Consider the following 10,140-nt stretch of genomic DNA (forward strand, 5'->3'; position numbering starts at 1 on the left):
ACCCCCAGTAAAAAACTACTTTAATTAACTTCAAATTTGTTATCTCGATAGCAGTTATGAGAGGTTCCAAGCCACCCCCAGTAAAAATCTACAACTTATCTATTAGATGAAAAATTCGGATATTTATCGGACTCCGTAATATATGTTTGTTTACTATTTTGCCTATGTACGAATTGGTTGTTTAACCTTTTTCATAAATTTAATCTCATTCTCTGCATTTCTATGATGCTTTATAAGATTTAAATGTTTAATTATTAATTGCAATCATGTCATTAAATTTGAATTTAAATATTCTGAAACAATTAAGATCTTGAAATCTCGGATCAAATGATTCGATAATATCTAATGTGCAAAATATATTAAATAAATGTTTATTAATGAAAATATTAAAAAAAATTATTGTATAAAATAAATTACTTGCAGTTAGGTAATTGTAAACCTATAGTCAAGCTTTTTGTTCTTCTTTTAGGCAATGATATCTGAATCAGATAATTAAAAGTTAATGAATTATAAAAAGTTGCCATAATATTTATTAACACTTTTATTAAATAGATAGTTAATAATTATTATATATATATTATTATTTTATATATTTTTACCTATTATTATTTTGAATTTCTTATCTTGACTACTATATCCATTGATTTAATAATCACCAATTTATTTTCATATAAAATATTCCATTGATATATATAATTTTGATTAATTGTTATTACAAATTCTTTCGACGAAAATATATATATTATATTCTAAAATTTTTAATGAATCTTTAATAATCTTCGATTTTATAATAAGATGTCGGAAAATTCCGAATGAAAAAAACAAAAATTTTTCCTCCATGTTTGATTAAAAATAATTGTTCCTAAATATCAGATTTAGTTATTCATTTAAATATATAACCTTTCTGATGGCCTCTTGCCCACCCATTTGAGGTAGCCCTATGAATCTTTTATAAAGCAAATAATTTAATATTTTTTCAAATTTCAGGAATCTTTGTATGTGTTATAAACTTATATACCCACGATTCTTCTTTATCTTTCTTGTTATTTAAAATTATAAAATTTTTCCTTTGGCTTATTTTTGTTTATGCTCATCTCATATTATGGAATATTCACATTACCCAGAGATTTATATTTTATATATATACTATTTTCACTGGGTTTAATATTTAAATAGTTATATTTTGAAATTGGAAATATCCTACTTTTAAATCTTAGGAGATCTATCATTTATCACATTCGTGAAACGTTATTTACATCTAAATTCTTAACCGAATCTAGATTACTATGACCAATTGCCCTTTTGCATCTAGGCATATCCGCTCCCTAGAAGAGGGACTAGTCGAATTGATGTTTGCAAAATAGGTTATAACTCCTATGTTTTATACGATATTATAAGAACAATATATGAATCGGTACCTATAACTATACTCTATAATGGTGCCTTATAAAAAATTTTAAGAATATAATCATATTTTTGGAATTTTATTTTTTATAAAAGTGGAAATTTTGTCCAACAAGCCCCAATAGCGGGTTAGGCAAATCACTTTAAGGGATTTCCTAAAAAATTGGTTTTTAAGGCTATAACGGAGTTGAAATATATTTTTATTTATTAATAATGATAAATTTATTGTTTTCTTGTTCAAAATATCATAATACTTTTAAATTGAAGTGAATTTTATATAAAAATTAAAACTTAATTTTGGTTTTAATAAGCATTTTAGACATATAAAAATAAGGATCTTAAGGATAGATTATGATTTCTTAGCATAAATTATAAATACCAATCATATACACAGCCATGAAACTTTCTTTCCAATTTGAAAATTTTTTTCATATTGCCATAATTGTCGTATAGGGTTTAGCAAGTCCATTGATTAATCATAATTTAAATAATATCTGGACATAATAAATATTCACAAAACTTTCTAAAATTTATAATTTGAAAACTTTGCTATTAAGTTTAATTTATATATAAATGATTATATATTTTAATGAAAATTAAAATTTTGTCATTTAAAAATCTTTTGAATAAAATTTTTTAATAATTAATTATTTCAAAAGATTTTTTGTCGATAGATGCTTACTAATATAAGCTATATTCGGATAAATTTTAAACTTTCTTAAAACGAGACAAAGTTGTTTGCCAAGCCCCGGGGTTTACCTAACTTCAGTATCCCACTGTTTATTTCCTTAATATTGCAAATGAATGTCTTAATAATTTATAATTCCTACGTGAAAATCCTTCACAAACATTTTTCTCATTCACATAACACTTATTTATAGTATGACTACTATATTAACATTTACTACACCTTATATTCTCTGATAATTTATTCTTATTATAAAAGCAACCTTTGCAATTATTTATGAATTTATATGTATATAGCTAGGAATATCTTTTAATGTGGCCCTTTATGCTTTTAATTCCTTTAAAGTTATAATTACAGAATTGGACATAATATTTACATCTTGAATTTTTCCGGAGAAGATACATTTTTATTCACTTTATTGGGACATTCTCTTGCAAAATATTTGTTGCAAAATATTTGTTGCAAGATGTTGTTCCATCATCTCACCCATCATATTGTTCCCTATCATATTGTCTAGAATCTACAAGATATGTGATTTATTATTCTGCAGTTCATTAAAAAATAATGAAAAACATTTGTTGAAACACTCTTTAAAATTTTTACGACCCTACCGGATTCTTTTTTTTATGTATCTTTTGTAATATTAAATGTAAAATATCATCCGTATTATTACATTACTACCTAAAGAATTATTTATTTTATCTAACGTATCTGGTTCTTCTGTATTTGGATTTACCTCGAAGATATGGGATTTCATTTTCTTTTTTATTATAATCTATGATATATATAATATATTATTTTTCTTTTTTACAAAAGAGAATAATCATTTGTTTTTATGATTATAATTTCGCGTAAATAAACAAATATTAAAAAAATATACTCTATTTAAAAAAAACATAATTACAAAAAAATATAAGTAATACTTGTTGCACATAACGTAATAAAAGAAACATAATTTAACAATTATAATTAATACAAATGATTTTATGAGAAAGAAAAAAAAAGTTTTGAATAATTAAGTGAAGAGGAAGAAGATATAGATTAATCGAGCTCCTCGGGAAATGAACCCATAAAAGATGTAAAATTAGATTTTATAATCTGAATTCCTATGCAGATGTATGTAGACGCCTTCTTTCGGGTCTCCTGATTTAGTTCTTAAGGCTCTGCCAATCTTTTAAACTAGGTTAAAAACCTGGCTTCCAAGGGATATAGGTTGTAGTGACAATTGGTACGAATTTATACTCATCAGTAATATCCACATATTTGTTCGTTTTCAATTCGTGTATTTTAAAATATCTTTTGATATTGGAGGGTGAGAGGGAGTCAGCGCAGGAGAAATCCAACCCTAGAAATCATTCTCCCAAGGAATTTATGTAGTTCCATCGTCGTCTCCCATCCGTAAAGAGACCTGGGGGTTCTATAGGCAGGAAAGTGCGGACTGTAAAGCCCGTTTTATGAGAGCATTGCATCTGTTATGTCGGATTGAACGCCCACTGCTAAAGATGCATTAAAAGCATTGATGACCAATTTGACTTACTGGATTCTTACATTTTACGCATTTATATGAGGCTGAGACTATCACATTTAGGCGAATGGCCTCTGCAAAGCTGAATACTTGATTTAACAGATCGAGGTCAAGATTTTTAGAGGGAATGGCATCTAGGTATTCATATCCAGAACCTTGGTTGAGAGAAGCTAATAAATTATGATCTTCAGATAGCAGAGTCGAAAAATGGTAATCAACAGACCTTGAAATAATCGGATTATCCACATCCTTTTATTATGGTGGCTGGAGGTTGTCATTCCACTCCGACCGAGGTTTCCATATGGTATAGGCTTCGTCAAGCAGCGCATCAGGCAAGGACAGGTGATCAGTTATTATTTTGGAGCTTGACAATTTAATAAGGCTATGGGTGATCGTAACTAATGTTGTTAAACGGCTTGATTTGAGCCGATTTTTAAAAACGGCTAACACAACATTATAGCCAGGAAAATATCCTAAGCGTCGAGATTTCGCCAATTGATTTTCAATCATGTGCCATCTATGAGCAAAATCTTTAGGCTTGCATAATATTTTTCTGGATAAAATATTGAGTTAGCCGTTTAATAACACTAATCGAAACCCCGTGCCTCCTTTATTGCAGGGGAGAGTGGCTTGATGCCACGAATTGGAGTTAAATTTTAGATTAGTTATTTTTTCCATAATGTCTTTTATTATGAATTCATATGCTTTTAAGGGTTCAGGATGTTTAAAAATAACAGTTGACCGTAAAGCATAAAGAATCTATGTTATATTAAAAAATTTAAAATAAAAAGAGAAATTTATGTGTGGAAAGTTGTATGAGTAGTTACTCCATATTGTTAATTATTAGAATTAGCTTGGAAAAATTTTTTAACCGCTAAGTAACATCCAACTGGTGGGTCAAGATGTAATAGTTTTTCGGCCATAACCTCCTTAAAGGCGTGGCAGTTGGGAGATTGAACATAATTCTGTTTTGTCGACGTTTAAAAGAAGGCCTATGTTATAATCCAGTCATCAGAGATGAAGATCTAACAGACAGCTGCTTTTAATTTTTTTAAACTAAATTGTCTATACCAAGACAGAATAATATCGACCCTAGGGAAACATCCTGTTGAATTCCTTCTGAAGAAGAAAGCTTATATTCACCATGTTGTAGGAAGGAGGGATTCGCATAGCAATTTAAAATGTAGCTGAAGTAGCGTAGGAAGCTAATGATGAAGGATTTTAGGAAGACAGACCGTTATAATGTTGTATGCATTTTTAAAATCAATTTTAATTAGGTGTTTATTTAGAGAATTATTTTGAAGATAGATGCGGGTTATATAAGCGGCAGACTCACACCTTTGACACCAACCCCCAGCTGAGTTAAAGTGAGAATTGTGGAACTTTCTCATTTATTCGAGCCAAAATTAATTTTGATACTAATCTCCTGAAGAGGGTGTCTATGGCAATTGGGCGTAGGTCTTTATTGAGTTTTGTAAGAGTGTTTAGTTTTGCTCCAAACATAATTGGTTGAGCGAAGATAAGAACGTCACCATGTAAGATCCTGTTACAAAGGAGAGTTATACTGTTGGTTAAGGTAGTTTGAGCATTTAGAGGGATGGTTAGGTTTTGAAGGTATATTGGTCTCACGCCTTCAAAACCATGTGCAGAATCTTTTTGAAAGGTTATTACTAATAAAAGTACTAAAAATAATATATTTTATTATTATTCAAATCATAATTAATACTTTTATTAAGTATTTCAACAAGTATATTCTTAATATCTGATATGCAATCAAGATGATAATGCTTATTATTATGATATTGAAAAAAAAACATATTTTCATATTACCCTCTTATATGAATAAATAATTATTTTTTATACTTTATAACATAATTTACCTTAATCGTACTTTATATCTTAAGTTTTAAACATCTTAAATTTATTTTCTTAAATTCTTAAACTATCGTGACCTCAAAAACCCTTATGAAACATTTTTATAATTAATAAAAAGTTAATGAATTATAAAAAGTTGTCATAATACTTATTAATATATTTATTAAATAGATAATTAATAAAAAAAAAATTTAATTTAAAAACTCAGCCCTGGCCGATTAATTTTTTTAAAAAAAATTTTATCTTCAGTTTTATTTTTAAACAATTTTAAAAAATACAGTCAAAATTATTCAAAATAACGAAATTTTAAGAATTCCAAGGATATAATTATTAATCACGACAGGTAGTTTTGTTAAAAAAAAGTCTCAAGGTTCTATCGAAAGTTTCTAATTTTTATTGCCATTTCTAATGGAACTGTATCCGACTCCAGGTAGAGTTTTCAAATCTGAATTGAACCCACCCCTTATTTTATGTCATAGGCCAAACCCGAACCGAACCGTCTAACATTTTAATGGATTCATAAGCTTGCTATATAAAATTATAGCTCCATTTCATACCATCTATATAACTGGGAATGTTGAATTAAGATATAGGAGGGTCCAAATTAAAAATTTTATTTTAAAGAAAAATTAATTTATTATTGAGAAATTGAGTTAAATGCGAGAATCATTTATTTTATATTGAAGAATTTTTTGACTTTGGACTCACCCATAGTAAAAAAAGATATTATAAATAAGAATGTTTTAGAGTTTTAAACGATAAAAGATAAATTTGTTTTATTGAAAATTACTCTACATTTGGTAAAATATTAATAAATTAAAAATAATTACAAAAAAGTTTACTTTTTTAAGCAGTGGGGAAGAGTGGGTTGAGAATTATTATGTAAAGCTATGAGTTGGTGCTTTGCTCAGTGAGGCAAATTTTTCATAAAGCTTTTTTTTACCAATTTAAGCTTTTGACCGATTCTTAAAAAATAATTGGGTAATGTAAATATTATGGCCTCGATAAGTACCACAGCATTATTAGATACCTTCCAGAATGTTAAAAATTATTATAATTATATAACTATATTTATAAAAAATTTTTTATTAAGTGGACACATTAAACGGAAGAGTCACAATATTAATTAGCTTCATATACTCGCCATCTATGATAAAGGATATATGTTTCGATAAAGATATTATTAAAGATAAGACAGATAAAATTAAATTTACTTGCAAAAGTAGAAAATGCGGAATAAATATATTTATTTTGGCTGGTGTCAATGGGAAATTTTCCTTATCAGAATTAGAAGTATTAGCTGAAAATTTTGAATTAGGAGGTAACATATTTATATATATATTTTATTTAAGCATAGTAATTTAAATTTTATGTTAATATACTATCGAACTCACTCTTTGTTTTGGATACTCAATAATTATATGTTCTTGAGTAAAATTATCAGAGTTGTTAAAAGATACTTTTTAAATGGATCTAGATACAGATACATAGTCTCAAAAGTTATCTAGATACAGATAGAGCGTCTAAAAAGTTATCAAGATACAGATACAATTTTTAAATGTATCTGTAGATACAAATTTTTATTATGCTCTTATAGGTTTGCATAAACCTAAATTAATATTATATTGTGAAAAGGTCATGGTAAAGCAATAGAACTTGTTGTTGCTTCCTCTTTTTCATCGATATAGATCTAAATAAATATATAAACTTAAAAATTTAGTTATAAAATAAAATTTACCATTTCCATATTGTAATATTAAAATTTGTATGTGTAACATTTTAAGAGTTTTGAAAGGATTGAGAGATTAGAACCGTTGTCAAATAAAGAAAGTGGTTAGAAAAAAATGATACTAAATCAGACTAATATCCTCGTTAGAACTAAACTGATACTAAATCAGACTAATATCCTCGATTATATATATTTTTCTATAATATTCGTCAAATCAGAAAAGTTAGAACTAAAATGATACTAAATCTTTATTAAATAATAAGTTAAAAATATAATCAAACTAAATTAATAAAAAAAATTAAAATAATCAAAAATTAAAATTAAAAATTATAATTAAGTTCGTAAAATCATGATCTGTCCTTATACAAATATCCTCGAATATATATATACTTTTCTATAATTCATTTACATAATGTTTTACAAACAAACTGAAAAAAATCTTGAACTTTCTTTAATTTGAATAATCATTCTTTTTTATTCCTCTTTCTTTAAATCATTTGCATTCGAAATTTAATTCTTTTTTCTTGAGTAGATTTGAATATCCTTCGGCTTTGTAATTTGGTTTAACAATTACAACACCCTTCCACTTATTAGTCCCACCATTCTGCGAGTAAGGCATGGTTCCCGATACATTCTTCTAGCTCCTTTAATTATATCTCGTTTTACTCCCACATTATCCTAGTCTTTGCTTGTTTCTAACGGTTTCTAGTAACTAATGACGGTAAACCACTGACGATAATTTGTCTGCGAGTAACGATGGTTTCCACGACTTCTTGTTCGATTTTTTATCTTATACTAAATTTTTGATAAGCAATTGGCTATAATTTGTCAACGATTAACGATAGCATCCTGGTCTTCTTGTCAATATATCCACTTTGCCTTAAGATCTCTTATACGATAATGATTTCTTGTATCTTTTGATCCAAAATAAAAATCCGATCTCTAATTGAGCTCGATTGCGGCATAAATTTTCTAATGACGAAAAGCCATTTCTCTTTATGAAGATTTTTTGGTTAATCAACAACCTGATATTTTGCTAAATATTATCAACTTAAATAACAGTCAACCATATATCTTTAATAAAAATTTATAACGAATTTCTTTTAGCTACATCGATCACTTGTACGTATAACGATCTCTTGTGACGCATTCTTTTTAGCTAAACGACTAATTCTCCGAAATACGACCATTAATATTGATACCATTGTTTTATTGCTCTCATTCTTTGTCTTAGTGTCGATAGTCATCTCATACATCCCCTTCCCCCTTTATTTAAAATCTCTTTTCAGAGTTAATTAGACTGACTTTTGATCTTCTAAAGCCTAGATCAATCGCTGTAAGGCACCTCTGTACCAATATGGTATTGATATTTATATTGCTGAGGCTAGTGGGAGAGTTAATTAGACTGAATTGTTGAAATTGCCCTGTCGCCTCCACTCTCCAACATCATTGTAACATTTTGAAAAATTAGAATAAGAATTGGAAGATTATAATCGTTGTTAAATAAGAAAGGTTAAAATAAAATGATACTAAATCAGACTAATATCCTCGTTAGAACTAAAATGATACTAAATCTTTATTAAATAATAAGTTAAAAATATAATCAAACTAAATTAAAAAAAAAAAATTAAAATAATCAAAAATTAAAATTAAAAATTATAATTAAGTTCGTAAAATCATGATCTGTCCTTATACAAATATCCTCGAATATATATATACTTTTCTATAATTCATTTACATAATGTTTTACAAACAAACTGGAAAAAATCTTGAACTTTCTTTAATTTGAATAATCATTCTTTTTTATTCCTCATTCTTTAAATCATTTGCATTCGAAATTTAATTCTTTTTTCTTGAGTAGATTTGAATATCCTTCGGCTTTGTAATTTGGTTTAACAATTACAACAGTATGGTTTATTGATAAACTCGGATATAATATTTAAATTAATGAATATTTATATATATTTTTTATATATAAGTTTTAATATTTTATGTATATATAATTCTTTATTATAGTATTAATAAATATTAATATATAATATATATATATTTATTTATTTCATAAGCTCATATGAAATAAAATAAATTTTACAGTCAAATATTTTTATTTATAATAAAAAAGGGGTATATAACATGTATCTTAAAAAGTATCGAAAAACAAATACAGATACCTCTAAAAAATATCTAGATACAGATACCTTTCTAAAAAATCTATCTAGATACAGATACTACATTTTTATATCTAGGTATCTAGATACTTTAACAACTCTGAAAATTATAATGCAATCCCTAATATTGAATAACATTTTTTTTTTATTTGTATTGAACATTTAAATACCCAGAATCAAGAATACCTTTAAACTAAAATTCATTATAAAAAGATTTGAATTTCTGGATTCTGGAAGTTATTCCTTTAACTATTTTGAGAGTTTGTGGTTACATAAAATGTCTGTTAAAAATGGCCTTATTTTTTAACCATACTTTTAATAAGTATCGAACAAAATAAATTATAAAAAACATGTTACTAAGACATATATTTCTGAATATATTAGATACCGTACATAAAATGTTATATTTTCATATTTTTATTGGAAATATTTACAAAATAACAATAATATTAAAATTTATTATATTTTATAATTACAATTGTGATTAATTTTAGTCTTAAGTTAAATATATTTAAAGTTGTTAAACGATCCGTGGGTTCTAATCAAGATTCTAGCCAAAATAATAATATGTAAGCTAGGAGATTTTGCTATATAGCAGAAAGATTTAATTGTTCTCGCCACATCTATCTCTATTTTTATTAAATGTCCACTTCATTTCCTTTAATTGTTAATGGTGTATTTAAGGAGAGAAAAAGTAAAAAATAAATTTAATCTATTTTTATTTTATTATCAAATGGACACTCTTTTTTGT

The sequence above is a fragment of the Gordionus sp. m RMFG-2023 genome, chromosome 1 (assembly GCF_954871325.1).
Source record: "Gordionus sp. m RMFG-2023 chromosome 1, tfGorSpeb1-WG-v2, whole genome shotgun sequence".
Classification (NCBI taxonomy): Eukaryota; Metazoa; Nematomorpha; class Gordioida; order Chordodea; family Parachordodidae; genus Gordionus; species Gordionus sp. m RMFG-2023.